This window comes from Choloepus didactylus, chromosome 2, assembly GCF_015220235.1.
Source record: "Choloepus didactylus isolate mChoDid1 chromosome 2, mChoDid1.pri, whole genome shotgun sequence".
NCBI lineage: Eukaryota > Metazoa > Chordata > Mammalia > Pilosa > Megalonychidae > Choloepus > Choloepus didactylus.
In genome coordinates, this window is record NC_051308.1 from 203190315 (window position 1) to 203212584 (window position 22270).

General features: G+C 39.5%; 1 protein-coding gene and 1 pseudogene across 1 annotated transcript in view; both read left to right on the plus strand.

Annotated features, from left to right (window-relative positions):
- ZSWIM5 (zinc finger SWIM-type containing 5) overlaps positions 1-22270 on the plus strand; it is a 250126-nt gene that overhangs the window by 153252 nt on the left and 74604 nt on the right. The window lies entirely within an intron of this gene.
- LOC119528189 lies at positions 19707-20863 on the plus strand (annotated as a pseudogene).

The following is a 22270-nucleotide window of genomic DNA, read 5'->3' on the forward strand; positions in this document are numbered from 1 at the left end:
GGATCGGACCTCTAGTACAATATCAAATAAAAGTGGTGATAGTAACATCTTTTTCTTTTTCCATATCTTAAAAACCCAACAAATAACAACAAAAAAACCTTTCAGCATTTTGTTTGTTTGCTGTAAGATTTTTGTACATACCCTTTGTGCCAGTTTGAATGTATTGTGTCCCCCAAACACCGTTATCTTTGATGTAGTCTTGTGGGGCAGACGTTTTGGTGCTGATTAGATTTGCTTGGAATGTGCCCCACCCAGCTGTGGGTGATGACTCTGATGAGATATTCTCATGGAGGCATGGCCCCACCCATTCAGGGTGGGCCTTAATCAGTGGAGCCACATAAATGAGCTGACTCAAAGAGAAGGAACTCAGTGCAGCTGTGAGTGACGTTCTGAAGAGGAGCCAGCTTGCTAGAGAGGAACATCCTGGGAGAAAGGCATTTTGAAACCAGAACTTTGAAGCAGACGCCAGCCACGTGCCTTCCCAGCTAACAGAGGGTTTCTGGATGCCATTGGCCATCCTCCAGTGAAGGTACCCAGAGGAACATCCTGGGAGAAAGCCATTTTGAAACCAGAACTTTGGAGCAGACGCCAGCCACATACCTTCCCAGCTAACAGAGGTTTTCCGGATGCCATTGGCCATCCTCCACTTTATGGCCTTAAGACTGTAACTGTGTAGCCAAATAAACCCCCTTTTTATAAAAGCCAATCCATCTTTAGTGTTTTGCATTCTGCAGCATTAGCAAACTAGAACACCCTTTATCAAATTAAGGATGTTTCCTTCTCTTCCTATTTACTAAGAGTTTTTAACATGATTGCAGATTGAATTTTATCATTAGTTATTCTAAACCAAGAGGTATTATCTGGACATTTAATTTTCTATATTGCAGAATTTACGTAACTAATTTTTGAGTTGCACTCATGAAATCTTTATTTAAAGTACTCCTCCAGGTACTGATATAGATAGAGACCTAGAGTGGATTGAAGTCTCTGATGCTTGTGGCCCAAGATTCTGGTGTCTGGAGTTCCCCCTTCTAGGATGATGCTTCAGTGAAGCTTATTTTTAACCAGGTGTACTCCATGTTACACTTTATCTTGATTCACACCTTATTATAACTCAGTGAATGAGTGAGATGGAATGAGTAGCTTTCTGATAAGGACTAGCCTAAAATAATCCAACTAGTGAGTGGCACATTCCTGCAAGAGAGAATTAAAGTTGCACAGAGAATTAAATTTACTAATCTTGAGATGGGAAGATTATTCTGGATTGTGCAGGTGGGCCCAATGCAATCAAAAGTGTCCTTCTAAGTGAAAGAGGGAGGCAGGAGAGTCTCAGTGTCAGATGGATGCAGTGTGAGAAAGAATTGACTGGCCATGCTAGCTTTGAAGATAGAAAAAGGTACTACAAGCCAAGAAATTCAGGCAGCCTCTAGAAACTGAAAAAGGCAAGAAAATGGATTCTCCCCTAGAGCCTCCGAAAGGAATGAGACACTGATTCTAGCCCAATGAGATTCATTTTGAACTTCTGACCCCCGGGGCTGTAAGATAATAAATTTGTGTTGTTTGTAATAATTTGTTACAACAGCAGTAGGAAACTAATATAATCACTATACTATACTGCATCTCATACTGCACTCTCCTTTTTTTTCAATTTTGTTAAGATATGATCACATAACCTACAATCATTCAAAGTATACAATCAGTGTTTCACAGTATCGTCATATAGTTGTGCTTTCATCACCACAAACTTTGAACATTTTCATTACTCAAAAAAATAAAATAAAATTAAGTTAAAAAGAACATCCAAAACATCCCATTCCCCTCCCCCCATTGTTCATTTGCTTTTTTAATACAATTTAATTGAGATATAGTCACACACCCTACAGTCATCCACAATGTACAATCAGTTATTCACAGCACCATATACACTTGTGTGTTCATCGCCAGAATCAATTTTTGAACCTTTTTCTTACTCCAAAATAAAAATAAAAGCAAAAAAAGAACCCCTAACTCTTTCTATTCCCCCATCCCACCCTATTCTTCATCTGATTTTTGTCCCCATTTTTCCACTTATCTGTGCGTATACTGGATAAAGGGAGTGTGAGCCACAAGGTTTTCATAGTCACACAGTCACACTATGCAATCTACATAGTTATACAGTCATCTTCAAGAATCAAGGTCACTGGGTTGCAGTTTGACAGCTTCAGGTATTTCCCTCTAGACCTTCTAACACACTAAAGACTAAAAGGTGAAATCTATGTAGCGCATAAGAATACCCTCCAGTGTGACCTCTCTACTCCATTTGAAATCTCTCAGCCACTGGAACCTTATTTTGTTTCGTCTCTCTTCCCCCTTTTGGTCAAGAAGATCCTCTCATTCCCTCAGTGCTGGGTCCAGGCTCATCTCTTGGAGTCATTTCCCACGTTGCCAGGGGGATTCACGCCCCTGGGAGTCATGTCCCACGTAGAGGGGAGGGCAGTGAGTTCACCTGCCGAGTGGGCTTAGTGAGAGAGGGGGCCACATCTGAGCAACAAAGAGGCTCTCTGGGGACTCCCAGGCACAATTATAAGTGAGCTTAGCCTCTCCCTTGCAGCAACTAGGGAATGAGTTTCCTCACAGGGGAAAGCCCCCGATCAAGGGCTCAGCCCATTAAATTGGCAGTCCTTGATGTTTGCGGGAAAATCAACAATGGCCCAGGTAGGGAAGTCCAACACTTCCTCATTTCTCCCCAGCTCCTCTGGAGGCCCCACAAATACACTTATACTCTCTGCCCATATCACTCTAGGATGTGTCAGGATTTCACCCCAGACTGTATAAACACACCATATCCCACTTCCCATTCAAAGCTCCATTCACCTATGGTGTTCAAACAAACTGATCATACAAGTTAAATTATCTAGTGTATTATGCACTCTTCTTGCTGCCAGGCTTTCCCACATTGCTCTTTTGCTTCTGCATATAACATTCTGACCTCTTTCTGCACTTCTAGAGAGCCTTTCCTAGCCGCCTTTTCAGTCTAGATTGGTTGTTTCACTTCTGCGTTTCCATCTCACTCCACAGCACTTCCCATACTGCATGTCAAATAATGCAGAGGTTAGCTACCTAGCTACTTCTTACTCACTTTTCAAGACTTAGTCACTACCACTTAGAAGTCTTACCTGAAGTCCAGTCCCCCAGCCTGGACCAGATATTACTCCTCTGATCCTGCAGCACCATTTGCTGATCTCTGTCATAACATATCTCCCTCAAATATGAATGTCTGCTTCTCTGTCTCTCCCATTAGACAGTCTTCCTTCTCATCTTAATATCATCAGTATGCAGCCTACTACCTGGCACATAGGTACTAGTGAATGAATGAATGAATCAGTCAGTGATTCTATTCCTTGAAATCACAGTTGAAATATTATATTCATCCTGAGGTTAAAAATCAACGTTTTTTCTGAATCAGGGTACAATTTTTTTTTTTTTTAAAAGCTTACCATAACCACCAGCAAAAATATAATAGCAGATGTTGCCCTGTGGATTTCAGGTTTATCCCTTTCAGCATTTGTTCCCTCAAATGATCATTAAATTTTAGCACTATTTCCATAGATTGGTTCTTTTTTTCTTTTTTCCTCCAATTGTGCACGAGAAAAGATCAAATACTTTTACCTGACATGATATTTTGGTACAGAAACTGGGACTGTATTGTGTGGAGTTAGATCTTTGAGCCAAAGAAACTTCTTTGGCTCTTGGTCTATGTGGACCCCCTAGATTTTCTTTTTTAAAAAATGTGGTAACAAATATGTAACACAAAATTTCTGATTCTAACCATTTTCATGGGTATTATTCAATGATATTAATTAGAATCACAATATTGTGCTACCATCACCATCATCCATTACTGTAGAAACTTTCATCACCCCAAACAGAAGCTCTGTGCCCATTAAGCAGTAATTCTCTATCCTTCCCCTTCCCAGCCCCTGGTAAATTGTAATCTACTTTCCGTCTGTATAAATTTGCTTACTCTAGGCATTTCATATAAGTGAAGTCATACAATATTTGTCTTTTATGTCTGGTATATTTCACTCAACATGAAATCCTCAAGGTTGATCCATGTTGTAGCATTGATTAGAACATCATTTCTTTTTTTTTAATTGAGATTGTTCACATTCCATACAATTATCCAAAGATCCAAAATGTACAATCAGTTGCCCACAGTACCATCAAACAGCTGTGCATCCATCACAATTACTTTTTTTTTTTTTTAATTTGTAGAACATTTTCATTACTCTGGAGAGAAATAAAGACAAAAAAAAAAAAAACAAAACAGGAAACTCAAATCCTCCCATACCCCCTAACCAGCCCCCTCCATTATTGACTCATAGTATTGGTATAGTACATTTGTTACTGTTGATGAAAGAATGTTAAAATACTACTAACTGTAGTATATAGTTTACAATAGGTATGCTTTTCTCCCGATATGCCCCTCTATTATTAACTTCTAGTTATAGTGTCATACATTTGTTCTAGTCCATGAAAGAGATTTCTAATATTTGTACAGTTAATCACAGTCATTGTCCACCACAAGATTCACTGTTTTATATATTCCCATAACTTTCCTTCTGCTGACATACGTGACTCTGAGCTTCCCTTTCCACCACATTGCTGCACCGTTCAGCACTGTTAGTTATTCTCACAAAGTGCTACCGTCACCTCTGTCCATTTTCAAACACTTAAGTTCAATCTAGTTGAACATTCTGCTCATAATAAGCAACCGCTCCCCATTCTTTAGCCTCGTTCCATATGCTGGTAACTTATATTTCATATCTGTGAGTTTACATATTATAATTAGTTCATATCAGTGAGATCCTGCAATACTTGTCCTTATGTGTCTGACTTAATTCACTCAGTATAGTGTCCTCAAGGTTTCTTCATGAACCCATTTTTAAGAGTTTTTTTTCACACCCCATACATTCCATCTTAAGTAAACAATCGATGGTTCCCTGTGTAGTCATGTATTTATGTATTCACCACTCTCACCACTATCTATATAAGGACATCTCCATTTCTTGCAGAAAGAAGGAGGAAGAGTCAAAGAAGGTAGAGAGACAAAAGAAATAAAAAAGAGAAGAAGAAGAAAAAAAAACAAGACATGACAGCTAGAAGCAACAAAAGGAAAGATAGCATTAAACTAAAGTAGAATAAAAAGTCAGACAACATCACAAATGCCAAGAGTCCCATGCTCCTCCCTTATGTCCCCCTCTTATATGCATTTTGCTTTGGTATATTGCCTTTGTTACATTAAAGGAAGCATAATCCAATGTTTCTGTTAATTATAGTCTCCAGTTTGCATTGATTATATTTTCCCCCAATAACACCCTATTTTTAATACCTTGCAATGTTGACATTCATTTGTTCTCCCTCATGTGAAAACATATTTGTACCTTTTATCACAATCATTGAGTACCCTAGGTTTCACTGAGTTATACAGTCCCAGTCTTTATCTTTCCTCTTTCGTTCTGGTGTCCCACATGGTCCTAACCTTCCTCTTTCAGCCATGCTTACAGTCATCTTTGTTTAGTGTACTTACATTGCTGTGCTACTATCTCCCCAATTGTTTCCAAACCTCTCACTCCTGTCTTTTCCTTTCTGTCTGCAGTGCTTCCTTTAGTGTTTCCTGTAGAGCAGGTATCTTTTTCACAAACTCTGTCATTGTCTGTTTGTCAGAGAATATTTTAAGCTCTCCCTCATATTTGAAGGACAGTTTTGCTGGATATAGGATTCTTGGTTGGTGGTTTTTCTCTATCAGTATCTTAAATATATCACCCCACTTCCTTCTTGCCTCCATGGTTTCTATTGAGAAATCCACATATAGTCTTATCAAGCTTCCTTTGCATGTGATGGATCGCTTTTCTCTTGCTGCTTTCAGGATTCTCTCTTTATCTTTGATGTTTGATAATCTGATTATTAAGTGTCTTGGTGTAGGCTTATTCAGATCTATTCTGTTTGGGGTAAGCTGCACTTCTTGGATCCGTAATTTTATGTCTTTCATAAGAGTTGGGAAATTGTCATTGATCATTTCCTCTATTATTGCTTCTGCCCCTTTTCCCTTCTCTTCTCCTTCTGGGACATTCATGACACACATATTCATGCATCTCATGTTCTCATTTAATTCCCGGAGGCATTGCTCATATTTTTCCATTCTTTTCTCTATCTGTTCTCTTGTGTGTAGGCTTTCAGGTGTCTTGTTCTCCAGTTCCTGAGTGTTTTCTTCTGCCTCTTGAGATCTGCTGTTGTATGTTTCCATTGTGTCTTTCATCTCTTGTGTTGTGCCCTTCATTTCTATAGATTCTGCCAGTTGTTTTTTCAAACTTGCAATTTCTACCTTATGTTATGCCCCGTATTTTCATTATATGCTTCATCTCTTTTGCCATATCTTCCCTAAACTTTTTCAACTGATTTAGCATTAGTTGTTTCAATTCCTGTATCTCAGTTGAAGTGTAAGTTTGTTCCTTTGACTGGGGCATAACTTTGTCTTTCTTAGTGTAGGTTGTAGTTTTCTGTTGTCTATGCATCTGGTTTTCTTGATTAACCCAATCAGGTTTTCACAGATCAGAATAGGCTCAGGTCTCAGAAAGAGGCAACACTATCCAGTTTCCTTGAGGGTGTGTCTTAGAAGATTGACATACTCTGTGAGGCCTCAAGTTGCTGTGCTTTTCCTAACCTTCCCAGCAGGTGGCGCCTGTCAGCCTGTCACTCCTGACTAGTGTAAGGAGGTGTGGCCCACGACCGTTTTCTCTTAGGCTCTGGGGTCTTGTTCTGAATGGAAGGTGGGTAGTAGAGCTTGGCACCACCTTCTTTCTCTTAGGGAAGATACACCCCCTAGGGAGATATCATTTGCATTTGAATAGTCTCTCTGACTCTGCTGTCTCCAACCTTGTCTGAGTCAGAGCGCTGGGAACTGAAAATGGCTGAGGCTTTCTCCACTTAGCCGAAAAAAGGGACAGAAAGCCCCCCCTTCAGGGCCAGTCTGAGGGCCCCCTCAGTTTCACCCATTGGCCAGAGATAGCACCTGGTCCTCTGGGCTGCCCCTCCCTCCCAGAGAGGTCATCACCAAAAGCCTCTGTCTGCTTGTTGGGGATTCATAGCTTATGTTGAGTAGTCCACACTGGTTAATTAAAACCCCAGTTGGGGCTGGACTGAGCTATATCCACTTGCTCTAAGAATGCTGCTTTCTGCCACAGCAAGGTTTTACAGTTTGGGCTGCCGTGGGGAGAGGGGGCTCCCGGCTCAGTCAGCAGTTTTTACTTACAGATTTTATGCTGTGATCTCAGGCTTTCATCCCAATCCAGGTTGGTGTATGGTGTGTGGAGACTGATGGTTGTTCCCCAGCAGTTATTCCAGATTATTTACTAGTTGTTCCTGGTTGTTTATTAGTTGTTCCAGGGTGACTAACTAACTTCCACTACTCTCTATGCTGCCATCTTCTTTCTCACCTCATTTCTTTTTATAACTGAACAGTATTCCATTGTATGGTGTGCTAGTTTGAAGCTGTTGTGTACCCAGAAAATGCCATGTTCTTTTAATCCATCCCTATGGGGGCAGACCTATTGTGGGCAGGACCTTTTGATTAGGTTGTTTCAATTAAGATGTGACCCAGCCCATTCAAGGTGGGTCTTAATCCTTTACTGGAGTCCTTTATGAGAGGATAAAAGGCAGACACATGTGGAAAGAGCTTAGAGAGACAAACACCCTGGAGATGCTAAGAAAGAACGCACAGACGCTAAGAGAGAAAGCCAGTGGAATCAGAAGCTGAAAACAATGAAACCTAGGAGCAACAGACCAGCAGATGCCGGCCACGTGCCTTACTCTCTGACAGAGGAACCCTGGATGCCAGCAGCCTTTCTTCAGAGAAGGTATCCTCTTGTTGATGCCTTAATTTTGACATTTTCATAGCCTCAGAATTGTAACTTGTAACTTAATAAATCCCCATGGTTAAAAGCCAGCCCATTTCTGGTATATGGCATTCTGGTAGCTTTAGCAAACCAAAATATATGGCTGTACCACATTTTGTTTATCAGTTCATGTATTGATGGACACTTGGGTTGCTTCCACCTTTTGGCTATTGTGAATAATGCTGATATGAACATTGTTGTACAAATATCTGATTCTCTGTTTTCAATTATTTGGGGTATATACTTAGAAGTGAAGTTGCTAGGTAATATGGTAATTATATGTTTAACTTTCTGGGGAACTGCCAAACCGTTTTCCACAGCAGCTACACCATTTTACCCCCTAGATTTAGTTTTTCATCCACGTTTTATCTTTTAGCTTCCTCTTTGCTAAAAATATTTCTATTCATCTTCTGGGACCCTTCTTCCTTGCCAGCTGAAAATCCCAGACCCCTATTCTTCACCATCATTCCACATGCACCGCAGAGGAATTCTTGAATCTAATCCTGGATTAGGTAGAGAAAACTTCATCTAACCTTTTCATTTTTCTTACAGATTCCCTAGTAAGCAAGTTTGCTTCTGAATTCTTGTAGAAGAAAGCTTGTCTTTTCCTTGATGTCTTTATACCTTCTGATCTCTAGTCTGCTTTAATTCTGAGACCAGACCATAGTAAATTGACCTTTTAGCTTGGATCATGACTATTTTATAAACAAATCTGAACTTCATTTAGCAAAGAGAAAAATAAAGTATATCACACAGAACATGAGAACCTATAAATACGTAATTCACAATTTAGATATTCTAAAGGTGTTCAGGGAATCTAAGGAAGTATATGTGAGGAGGAACAGAAAATTCCACTTAAAAGTTTTGTTAACTGCCTTTGGGGTCAGAGCAGCAAAGGAGTAAAAATTCATATAAGAACAGTAGGCACACATATGACCCAGCTATTCCATTGCTGGGTATATACTCAGAGGAACTGAAACTTAAGACACAAACAGACATTTGTAAACCAATGTTTATTGCAGCATTATTCACAATTGCCAAGAGATAGAAACAGCCCAAATGTCCATCAAAGGATGAGTGGATAAACAAACTGTGGTATATACACATGAAGGAATATTATGCAACTGTAAGACAGAACAAAGACATGGATCATGTAATAATGTGGATGAACCTTGAGGACATTATGTTGAGTGAAGTTAGCCAGAAACAAAAGGACAGATTCTGTATGGTCTCACTAATATGAACAGACATTAATGAACAAACTTTGGGAGTTAAAAGCTGACAACACAGGTGACCAGGAGATAGAAAGAGGACAGAGATCAGCCATTTGATGCTGAAGGACTACAGAATGTTTAGGATTGATTGCATAGATCCAGAAATAGACAGGATAATACTGTGTGATGGTAGCACAGTATTGTAAGTACACTGAACAAAGATGTCTGTGAGTAAAGCTGAAAGAGGTGGGATAGGAGAATGTATGACACCAGAGGTAAAGATAGATGATAAAGACTGGGACTGTATAATGTGGCAAAAACTGGAGTGGCCAATGACTGTTACTAAATGTACAAATATAAAAATGTTTTTGCATGTGGGAAAGCAAATGAATGTCAACCATGTAGAAATTTGAAAAAGGGATGGTATTCAGGAAAAAACATAATCAAAGCAAACTGGAGTCTATGGTCAACAGTAACATTGTAATATACCTCCATTAAATGTGACAAAGGCAATACGCCAATGCTAAATGTACATGACAAGGGGATATAGGGGAGTAATATGGGATTCTTGGTAGTGGTGTTATTTGCTATCCTTAGTAGTATATTGTATTGTATGACGTGTTATTTTTCTTTTTATCATTTTTTCTTATTGCTAAAAAAAAAAAAACAATTTTTCTTGTAGTAATCAGTATGTTCAAATGCTGATTGTGGTGATAAATGTACAATGTTATGATGATACCATGAACAACTGATTGTACACTGTGGATAAATGTATGGTATGTGAATATAACTCTATAAAATTGTAGGAAAATATATATATAGGAGTAAAAGTGTTGGAGAAAACATGGTGAGAGGGATGATGCCTCACTAATATGGACTACCTACAATGTGTAAACTCAGAATTGAATCTTAGAACATAGCCTAATGTGGACACAATAATTGTAATAGTCCCTAGATTGTAAGCTCTTACAGCAGTTAACTCTATCCCTGAATTGTAAGGCCTATCTCTAAACTTTAAGATGCTGATCCCCTAGCGTATGTTGTCACAGACATTGGGACTGGCGGTTTGATGTCTGAGCCCTCAAGCATGGGACTTGCCCTTATGAAGCTCATTACCACAAAGAAAAGTCTAAAGTTGTATGTAATGGTGCCTGAGAGTCTCCCCCTGAGTGCCTCTTTGTTGCTCAGATGTGGCCCTCTCTCTCTCTAACTGAGCCATCTCGACAGGTGGACTCGCTGCCCTCCCCCCTACGTGGGACCCGACTCCCAGGGTTGTGGATCTCCCTGGCAACGCAGAGTATGACTCCCGGGGATGAGTGTGGACCTGGCATCGTGGGACTGAGAGTATCTTCTTGACCAAAAGGGGGATGCAAAATGAGACGAAGTAGTTTCAGTGGCTGAGAGACTCCAAATGGAGTCGAGAGGTCACTCTGGTGGACATTCTTACACACTATATAGATAACACCTCTTAGGCTTTAATGTATTGGAATAGCTAAAAGTAAATACCTGAAACTACCACACTCCAACCCAGCAGTCTGGACTCCTGAAGACAATTATATAATAATGTAGATTACAAGGGGTGACAGTGTGATTGTGAAGACCTTGTGGATCACACCCCCTTTATCTAGTGTATGGATGAGTGGAGGAATGGGGATAAAAACTAAAGGACAAATGGGGTGGGATGGGGGGATGATTTGGGTGTTTTTTTTCACTTTTATTTTTTATTCTTGTTCTGGTTCTTTCTGATGTAAGGAAAATGTTCAGAGATAGACTGTGGTGATGAACGCATAACTATGTTATCATACTGTGGACAGTGGATTGTATATCATGGATGATTGTATGGTGTGTGAATGTATTTCAATAAAACTGAATTTAATAAAAAAAAATAAAATAAAATAAAAAAAAAAGAGAGAACAGTAGGCACAAGGGGATGCTGGCCAATTCTTGATATTGTACCATGAGAATGTAATTTTGATTCAGAAGAGTTGCTGACACAAGAGGTTTTTCCAATGAAGAACCATTCCTCAGATCCAGTGGATGATGCAAACGCATGTAGAACCCTGAGTGAAGACTTAATGAAAATGTCTTCTATTTGATTAGTGTTTTTATAGAATCAGGTTACTGTAGAATGTGGAAAAATGGTTTGCTCCAGTGTCTAAACAAAATGAAAAGCATTGTCCTAACTGAATTTGTTTTGACATTCTTGCTGCCCCACACAGGTCAAGTTGCAAGATGGAACAAAAGAATAGAGCTAGAGGGTAATATGAGATCTTGACCAAAATGGTGTAAATATTAAGAATGGCATTCATACTAGTATATGAAACTTTTAAGTAAAGAATACTGTATGGGATATGCTTTCATCTCCGTATTAAAAAAGCCACATTGGAAATAAAATGTCATGATGTTTAGAAGAGATGAGGATTAAGATTGCCTAAAAGTTATTCTTGTGATTTCCATAAGAGTTTGATTACAGTTCACATTATATTTATACACAGACATTTTTCTTTAGATCATTGGAGGTTAGGCTTTGTTTGAAAATGAATTGGAATAAGGGTGCTAGCTACAGTTAGAACACTAACATAATAATATTTTTATTGTTATATCAATTATAGTAACATTATTAATATATCTAACATATAATAATATTATTATATCTAAGTGCTTCATATATATTTTAAACATATTTTTCAGTATAGTCTGATGACTTGATTCAGTGCATTTAGTCTTGGATAAGTAACCAGGAAACCTTTTTTCCTCCTGGAAAACAGTATCTGGGTAATTTTAATTCTTTAAAATAAATCTGAATACTATTTTGATGACTCAAAAATAAACACTTGATCACACAATATTGAAGCTATGTCTGTCCCTTTCCTTTTGAAAAGCAGTTTATTGTTTGGTTTTTATTCCCCTCAACCCCATTAATGTAGTAGGCTACTGAATGAAGCAGGGTAATTTCTGAAATCATTTCACAATTATATGTTGCCCTTTTCTCTGTTCAAACCAATAACTGACATGGTAGATGATAACCTACACCATCCATTTTAGCAACATATGTACCTTGTGTGTGTGTAAACCATTTCTTCAGAGAACTTCATTAAAGGAAACTCTCTTTACAGAGAGTGTGGTATTTTTTTTTCCCAATTTTGTTCAAATCTGTGTGCTGAGAAGCAAGCATCTGATCTGAAGTTCTGAATAGACTGGTTAACCACTGGTATACAAGACAACTTGTTCTGTGAGTCTTATGCTCCATAGAGTTTTTCGCACCTAAGAGTCTTTTCATTAGAAGAAAAATGAAATTGCTACTTTTAAAGTAATTATGTTTTATGCATGTTAAATTTTTAAATGAATTTTCCAGACAAATCCTTCCCATTTTGTCTTTTTCTACATAAAGTGCTTCTAAAATACTAGAAAAAAAACCCTCAATCTTTAAAAATATATACCAAATCCCCTTATAGGGATCCAAGTAAAAGAACATTAGAAAACTAGGTTAATGCACGGGTATCACTGTAAGTGAATGCCTGGGCTTGGGAAACTTCATTGTTCCTTAGCTGTGGTTGCTCACACAGATGGAAAGCAGAGATCACTGCTTGCTGAAGCTGGTGCTGAGGATGGCCCTGTGGCTGTTCTTCAGAGGTTAACTCAAGGAATACCTCTTGATTTTCCAGAGGAGTCTGGGAGGGGAGCAGATGGCCACAAGAAGGGCCCTCCAGCTTACTCAGCTGCTCCAAGAAGCTTAGGGTGACCTCTCTAATACAAACCAAGTAGCTCTCAGGGTAATGGGGTAGCATCATTTGTATTCCCGAATAACAATACTGCTCCTCAGTGTGTGAGTGCCATCTGCTTTTTGTGAACTATGTAGGCCCTGGCCCTGGCCTGTTGGGATTGCTAGTAAATGATAGATAATTTCTGGGAAATGTGTTCTCTACAAATTACTTTCACGTAAGTTTGGTAAGCAGGTAAGTATTATTTTGCCCATTTGCACAATTAGGAAACTGAGGCAGAGAGGAATTGAGGGTCACTGGAATTGGAACTCAAGCGTCTTGATTCCTGAGCTCTTTATATCGTGTTATGAGTCCACAGAGCCATTTCAGGACTCTGGTTTTGCTGTAGTTACCAGCTTTTGAATAAGGCTTTCTGGACAGAAAATTGGTTATTTTGACTGGGCCTGGATGTCAGTAGCTGTTTTTAAGCCTTCATGTTGCTACTGTTTTGCTAGGTGGCAGAAAGCAGAGAAAGAATAGCTGCTTTTTCTGCTGTATACTGTTGTGGTCTTCCAGGATACAGGAATTAAGTGAGAAGGTCTAATTTACACTATTCAACTTCATCAAAACCAAATTTATTTGAGGAAAGTATTTTCAGTCAAAGGAGTTACCTATTTTATACACACACATCCACATTTAAACTGACTATAAGCAAATTTAATCTTTTTGTAAACAGCTCTCCTTTTCCCTACCATTGGCTAAAATGCCATTCATTTTCACGCATTAACACCTGCCTTGGGGCCTGGTGAATCAAAAGAGCAATGAGCAAAGTGGTTTTAATTGCCCAAGCTTTTACTAGAGCCTTTGTTCAACTCAGAAACACAAAAGACTTTGAATGGTATCAGAGGGCTGTAATGAGAAGCGCTTTTCCTTTAGAACTCTCCATAGATGATTCACTCACTATGCTGCAATATTGTCTTGTACAGAAGAGTTCACAAGCCCATCTTCATTCTAACTGTGAGAGCATCACAGAACACTTGTCAGTTTCAGTTGCCTTGAACAATTGCCAAGGAAACCAGGCAGACTTCAGGGTTTACTCCCTCATTAGTGCAGGACTCAATCTTTGTAGAATTGTACTTGCTAATTATTTTTATAAAGTTTTATATACACAATTTAAACTACATAGTCACATTCAGTTATCATAGTGGTTCAGAGTGTAGGCTCTGGAGTCAGAGTGCCTGTGTTCAAATCCCAACTTTACCTTTTATAGGCTGTGTGATCTTAGACAGTGCCTTGTCTTACCTATTTGGGCCTCAATTTACTCAACTGTAAAAGGGAAATAATAACTGAACCTACGTTGTAGGGTTGTTGTAAGGATTAAATTAGTTAATACATGGAAAGCATTTAGAACATTATCTGGCTCATAACAAGTACTCAGTAAATGTTAGCTAATAAAACTCATATTTTATATTTTTTAAAAATGAAAAATGGTTTAAAAAAGCAGGAATTAACAACACCAACAGTGACTGCTAATATAAACCATGGACTATAGTTAATAGTACAATTATAAAAATGTTTTTTCATCAGTTGTTACAGATGTACCACACGAATGCAAGGTGTTAATAATTGTATATGATATATGGGGGCTCTGTATTTTATGCATGCTTTTTTTGTAAACTTACAGTTTCTCAAATAAATAAAAAAATTAAAATGGGCTGTAAAATTGGCAGAAGCATAACAACTGTTCATTTGAGGCATAAATATGAGTTATGGAAAAAATAATCTTGGTGCTTCAATTTTCATAGCTTATATATAAATTATTGTTACTGGATGCACCATACCAATAAATTGTTTAATTATTGGGTAATTCCATTTTAATCATAAAATCAGGGATTTTATAAAGATGGTTAATCCTCTATGAAGTGTGGATATAAATATGTAAATTAAAGATTCAGTTTAGTGTTTATTCATTCATCTATATACACTCATTAAGCCCTTACAATATGCCTGAGATGATAATTGAGATTAAAAAAGACATTACCCTGCTTTCAAAGAGTTCACAACCTAGGGGAAAAGGCAAACATGAAAACTTTTAACTATTCTGACATCAAGTGTTACAATAGAGATATGACTGATGGAAAATGAGAACTCAGGAAGAAGCACGTAAGTGTCCAAAGAGATAAGGGAAGATTTCCCAAAGGAGGTTGAGAATAAGAATGAGGAGATGAGAAGATCTTGCCTAGTGTGCTTTTTTGAATCTATTATGTCCCCCACAAAAGCCATGTTATTTAATGCAATCTTGTGGGGGTAGACTTCTTATCTTTTGATTAGAGTAGAATCTTTTGATTTTGTGTTTCCATGGAGATGTGAGTCACCCAACTGTATAGCTATTTATTTTCTGTATGTCTTATATATTTTTTGTTTCTCAAATACTCCGTGAGTGCCTTTTTTGCATTTATTTGATTTTTTGTAATGTACCTTTTTGATCCCTTTTTTCTTTTCTTTATATATTTAAGTTATTTTCTTAGTTATTACCTTTGTGATTACAGTTAACATCTTAAACTAATAAACTTAGTTTGATAATACCAACTTAGTAGTATACAAACTCTCTATACATCTCCCACCTGCCCCCTTTTTTATGGTATTGGCTCAGATTTCATCTTTATACATTCTTTGCCCACTAACATACATTTTAAGTGGTGTTTTACACTTATGCCTTTAGATTCATATGGGGGATTGAGAGCAGGAGGGTGTAATCTGTATCAAGTTTCCCTGAGGATGAGATCCAGCAAGTTGTCATACTTTCCTGTGAGGCCTCTAGACGCCATGCTTTTCCTATTCTACCCAGGACATGGCTCTTGTCAGCTCGCATCTCTGCACTGGCATAAAGAGGTGTGTTGCCTTTAATTCTCAGTAGATCCTGTCCCTGCCAGGATCTGAGAGTGTCAGAAGCCAAGCCCAACCTATTCCCCCCACCACCACTCAGGCCCAAGGGTCTGAGTTCTCTGAGGAAGGGCAGCCACTTGAGCTGGGCCCCGCCTCCTGCTTTTCTTAGGGAAGATATGCCCTTTAGAGATTTATCTCCTACACTTGAGTTTTTCCTTTGAATCTCTGACTGTCTTAACTCCACCCTTGCCTTGGTCAATGCTGACAATTGCAAATGCCTGAGGCTTTCTCTAATGAGCTGCTTAGAATGAGAGGGAAAAAAGGATAAAAGAAAAAATCTGCTTTTCAGAGCCAGTCCCCAGCCTCCCAATTACAGGTCAAGATCACAGTTGGTGCCTCGTTCTGTGTGCCCCTTTTTTTGGCACACAGCCCTTTTTCAGTATTCTGGGCTCAGCTGATTCCAAAAGCCTCTGTTTTTATTTACTTATATATATATTTTTTCTGGCAGCCCCACCTCCTCTCTCCTGGGAGAACCTCGGTTTCCTTTCCTGCTTGTTCTGGGCTCATCTGTGTTCATAAGTTGCACTCATCAGTCCAGATTCGTTAACTAAAACTGCAGTTGGAGCTTGGTTGAACTACCTTCCCTTCCTCCTAGCAGACTGCTTCTCTTTCCCACAGGGAAGTGTTTCAGCTCAGCCTGCTGTGACAGTGGGGGAGGGGCACCAGCTCCACAGTTTGGGGAGTTTTACTTACAGTTCTTATGCTGTGATTTCAGCTTTTTCACCCATTCCAGACTGGTGCACGATGTGCATCTGGTCACGGATGTCCCCCAACAGTTGTTCCAGAGTATTTACTAATTGTCCCTGGCTTTATGCTAGTTGTTTCAGAGGACTAACTAAATTCCACACTTCCCTGTGCAGCCATCCTGCCCCACCTGTTCCCTCTTCTTCATTCTTGAAGGATAATTTTGCTGGATATAGAAATTTTGGTTGACTTTTTTTTCCTTTAAAGACTTTAAATATGTCATCCCACTGCATACCGGTCTCCATGGTTTCTGTTAAGAAGTCTGCCATTGATCTTATTGAGGATCCTATGTACATGGCAAGTTTCTTTTCTCTTGCTGCTTTCAAAATTCTCTCTTTATCTTTGCTTTTTTATTATTTCACTATAATGTGTTTTGGTATAAATCTCACTGCATTTATCCTGCTTGTAGTTTATTCAGATTCCTGGAGGTTTATATTCATGCATTTCTTCAGATTTGGGGCGTTTTCAGCCATTATTTCTTCACATACTTTTTCGGCCCATTTCTCTCTCTCTCTCTCATCCTTCTGGGACTCCTGTGATGTATATGTGGTATGCTTGATGGTGTCCTATAGGTCCCTCAGTCTCTGTTCATTTTTCTTCATTATTCTTTCTTTCTACTTCTCACACAGGGTAATTTCAATGGTCTTGTCTTCAAGTTTGCTGATCCTTTCTTCTGCCTGCTCAAACCTGCTGTTGATTCCCTCTAGTGACTTTTCCATTTCAATTTTTGCACCTTGCAGTTCCTGAATATTTTTTTGGTTCCTTTTTATAATTTCTGTCTCATCATTTTGCTGAGATGTTTTCCTAATTCCCTTTAGTTCTTTGTCCATGGTTTCTTTTAGCTCATTCAATATATTTAAGACAGGTGATTTAATATCTTGGACTAATAGTACCAATGTATGAACTTCATCATGTATGGTTTCTATCAAATTCTTGTTTTCTCAGAATTAGCAGTATTTCCCTGTTTCATTGTGTGTTTTATAACTTTTTGTTAGAAATTGAACATTCTGGGAATTATGTTATTGTAACTCTGAAATCCAGTTTTCTCTCTCTTCTGGGATTGCTGGATTTTTTTGTTCTGGAGAGCTAGAGCCATCAATTTGTGATGTTTCCACACAGTTTTTGCTCCCAAACTGGGAAAGGAAAGGGAAGAGATTATAAAGAAGATGAGTTACTCTCTCTTTAAGATTCTTCTGCTGCTTCTGCCTGAGGGGTTTGAAAAAATGACTGCCTTCCTTAATGGCATCCCAGCCATCAAAAGCAGGGATCAATAATCCAACCATACACCCCTAGTTTTTGTAGGACTAGGTCCTTATTGCCCACTCTGGCACCAGCAGGTTCTCAGGAATGCAGGCTATAGTCCCCACAACTGACTGCCAGGCATTTATGGGATGGGGAATGGTAGTCAACACATGGAAGGTAAAATTCACCAATATTTACCAGCCTCTTCATCCACCTCTTCCTTGAATACTGCAAATATTCCACTAGACTCCCAGAGTTCAAGAATAGTTGATTCAGATAGTTCCTGCCGTTCAGTAGTGTTTTTGTGAAGGAACCAATGCCTTTGGCTTCCTACTCCACCATCTTCCCAAAGTCTCTTCTTATGGGTTTAATTTCTTGCTGATCTTGAGATTCTCAGACTTCTCGCTGCACATTTAATCACAAGCTCTATCAAGAACTATCTGCAAATGAATTGGTTGTCAGGGGTTGTGAGGTCACTTCTGCATACTTTTTAGATCTTGCTCTACTCCTAAGTGGCATTTGGAGCATGTTGAAGGCAAGGAAAACACGACAAATTTATAGGATGACATGCTGGTGTGCACTAAACTCATGGCAGCTGTTTATAGAAGGCCAGCTATTTTCCTGGAAGCTGAGAGGATGTCAGAGCATTGTTACATTTGATGGAGAAGGAGCTGCAATATGAATTAATTATTTTCTTTCTAAACATTGTAGAGGCCAGGTAGAGTAGCTGTCTCAGCCATAAAACAAAAAGTAGAAACAAAGCATTCCTTTTTCTCAGGGTAAGACTTGCATTGTGAGTTTGGGGGAAAAGTCACTGCTTGTAAAACTAAATAGGAACTCCTTCAGAGTATGTTGGTGCATTATTTAGAGTCTTCTCAATGTTAAAGCACTTGTGTATTTTGTTCTGTTTTGTTTTTCTTTGCTTGTGTATTTAGTGATAGGGCCACATAAGGAGCACCTGCCTAATTGCCTATTTTCTTTAAAAAAAAACTAGGTCTCTACCAAAAAGGCATGCTGTAGGATGAAGGAAATGTGGGCATTTGACTTTTACAGCCTGCTGGAGCCACTATGAAGCATACACTTTACGTTGCTTCCTTCCACACCTGCCGCTTCCTCCTCCTCCCCCTCAGTCCATCCATTATATTAACTGTTTCAAGACCTACAACTGATATGAGACTGTTTTAAAAGCCCATTGTTCTTTGGCATTTGAATATTTGAGAAGAAGGATGACTTCATAATGTGTATTTTATTTTTGTATTTTAGGGAAATGTGAATGAAGGATCATCACAAAGATGATATTCAGGAAAACTTTATCTATAAAGTTGTTTTTCCCATGAGTTCTAGGCAGTTTTTGTGGTTGTTTATTTCCCTTTTTCAATTAAAAGCCCACCATGTGCCATGCACAGAGCTAGTTACTTTACATGTTCTTTTCCCTTTTTTACAAATGAGGTTAAGAGTAAAAGATGGTGAGAGAGTAAAAATTCTAAATAAAAAATAAAGCTGCCCTTTCTGAAATAATAGATCTAGGCAGTGATTATTAATGACAGCTAACCATTGGGTGAAGAACTGACAAGGAACTTTATAATGGATGGATCTGGCCAACAACACTTGAACCCACTGATACATCTTAAAAGCACAAAAAAGAGAGACAATCAGTTGTTGTTTCTTCTAATGTTATGCAATAGAAGGTATATATGAAGTATTTTTACAAAAAAAACCTGATCTGATCAAGTCTCTCTAGATCTATTATATATCAGTAAATAATTTGGGGGCAAAAGGGGAGGAGAGGGAACTTGTAGATTAAGAAACCTGAGATGTCCTCAGGCCAAGATAGTGGCACAGTGCTTCTCATGCTGGTTGTTGGTGGCTGTGCATCATCACCTATACACTCCGCTGGGAGCTTGAAGCCCAGGGGCACTGCTGATGTTGAGAGCCGGTGTCAACCTCATAGGAGCGAAAAGTTACCCTTTTGTTCATACTACCACCTTCCACACAAGGGCCCCTTTGGCCAAAGAGGATTATTACAAATATTAAGAGTGCCCTGAGATGCCAGCCAGAAAGAGATCAAGAAAGCTTATTACCATCTTGCTAAGAAATATCATCCAGACACAAATAAGGATGATCCCAAAGCCAAGGAGATGTTCTCCCAGCTGGCAAAAGCTCATTAGGTGCTAAGTGATGAATTGAAGAGAAAGGAGTGTGATGCTTATGGCTCTGCTGGCTTTGGCCCTGGGATTGGCAGCTCCTGGCACAGCCACTAGAAGTGGGGAGAGCCCACTGTCAACCCCTAGTTGCTCTTCATGAAGATCTTTGGGGAGTTATCATCATCAGCGTCTTTTGGAGATTTCCAGAGTGTATTTCATCAACCTCAGGAGTACATCATGGCATTGACATTGAATCAAGCTGCCAAGGGAGTCAGTGAGTTCACGGTGAACATCACTGATACTTGAGAGTAGTGCGAAGGCCAAGGGAAAAGCCTGGCACCAAGGTGCAATACTGCCACTACAGTCAGCTCCAGAATGGAAACCATACATCCAGGTGCTTTTATGATGTGTTCCACATGTTGGAGATGGGGCAGCCGAGGCTCCATCATCACTTCTCCTTTTGTGATACTCAGAGGAACAGGACAGGCCAAGCGAAAGAAGAGAGTGGTGATCCCAATACCCACTAGGGTGGAGGATAGCCAGACTGTCACGATACCTGACAGAAAGAGAAATTTTCGTCACATTCAGGTGCATAAGAGCCCCGTACTCAGGAGAAATGCACAGACATCTACTCTGACCTCTTTATTTCTGTCACCCAAGCGATCCTTGGTGGGATGCCCAGAGCCCAGGGCCTATATGAAACAGTCAGCGTGATTATCCCCACTGGGATTCAGACAGACCAGAGGATTCAGAGGAGTGGGAAAGTTGTCCCCCAGATTAACAGCTACAACTACAGAAACCAGTACATTCACATCAAGATAAGAATTCCAAAGAGACTCAAAAGCCGGCAGCAGAGCATGATCCTGAGCTGTGGCAAGGATGAGACTAACACAGAGGAGACATTTGCCAGCACTGGAAAATGGCCCGCTGGAAACTAGGCCAGGAGGCAGCAGCCATCCTCATGACCAGGATACCTCAGAGCCAGGAGGATTCCAGAACAGCAGCATAGGACTGTTCCTGTAGCAATCCCTCTGGACTGCCTTGGCAACAGCAACATCATGTGACAACTCATCTCCCTGGAAAGGGGTTACTGGGTGACCCCAGGGCAGGAAGATATCAGTGCCTCAGGGATTGATATATGTTTCCCCTCTGTAGATTGGTAACGTAAGCTCTTCCACCTTGGGAGAGAGGAAGGTAGGCAGGCACTTCCTGTCAGACCTAAAACTCTAAGTTGGAATTGAATGTGGTGGAGATCTTAGTTAAATATTTAAAGGCCATGCTTATATCTTAGAAAAGAAACCTTAAGCCACATGAAGCTAATTGATTGGATTAATTAATTGATTTCCCTCGCAGCAAATGTCTGGCATCTGGAATGAATCTTTCCTGACAGGGCCTCTCTGTCGGGGACATCCCCCATCAGTGGCAGTCCTCTCTGCCACAGACTTCACATGGCCCTCTTGGAGTTTTTAATTCCCAGAGGTCCAAGCAGCCTGAAAGTGGGCACTCTTGGGGTGTGGGGGAAGCACACGTGAAGGCCCAGGGACTCCTGGGAGACCCACACCCTTCCTGACCATTGTCCTCCCTTCCACCTATGCAGGATGCCCCTTGTCCTGCCAGGCGAGCTCTGTTGTTTTAGGACAGGCCAAGAGTGAGGACCCTGCCCTTCTGTAGAACTGCAGCTGTCCCACAGCCGCTGCTTCAGGATAGAACTCTGCCTTGGTAACGCTGAGCCCTGCCCCTGGTACCAGCCAGGGACTTAGTCTCACCACTTAGACTGTTGACCTTTATTTTCAAGTGTCTTTAAATTATTCAATTAAGAATTACTGTGTTTTTCTTTTTAAACATTTGTTCAAAAAAGAAAAGCACATTCCAAGTAGTTGCAGGTTTTCCACGGTTAAACCATATCAAAAGAAACCACAGCCACTGCTTTGTTGGAAGTTGCAGTTTCTGTGTTTCAGGACCCTCCAGCTGTAGTAAGACAGGTTAATGAAAAACATTTCTGAATCATTTCCTTTTTTTTCCTTTATGATTTACTGAAATAAAGCATCTGTTAGTGTCAGATTTAAGAATGTAAAATGATTCTGTATTAATATAAATAAGATTATCTCTGCAAAGAGTTTAAAAACAACAACAGTAAAAAATAGAGAGACGTAAGAGATATAGCAACTAAATATAATGTCTGGACTTTGCATACTGATTTGATGAAACCTGTTTTTAAAAAAATAACTGGAAATCTAAACACTGGATATTTGATATTAAGGAATTATTATTAATTTTAAGTCCTTATCTTTTACAGTTATGTAAAGAAGTTTTTGCCAGTGAAACAATATGTCTGGGATTTGCTT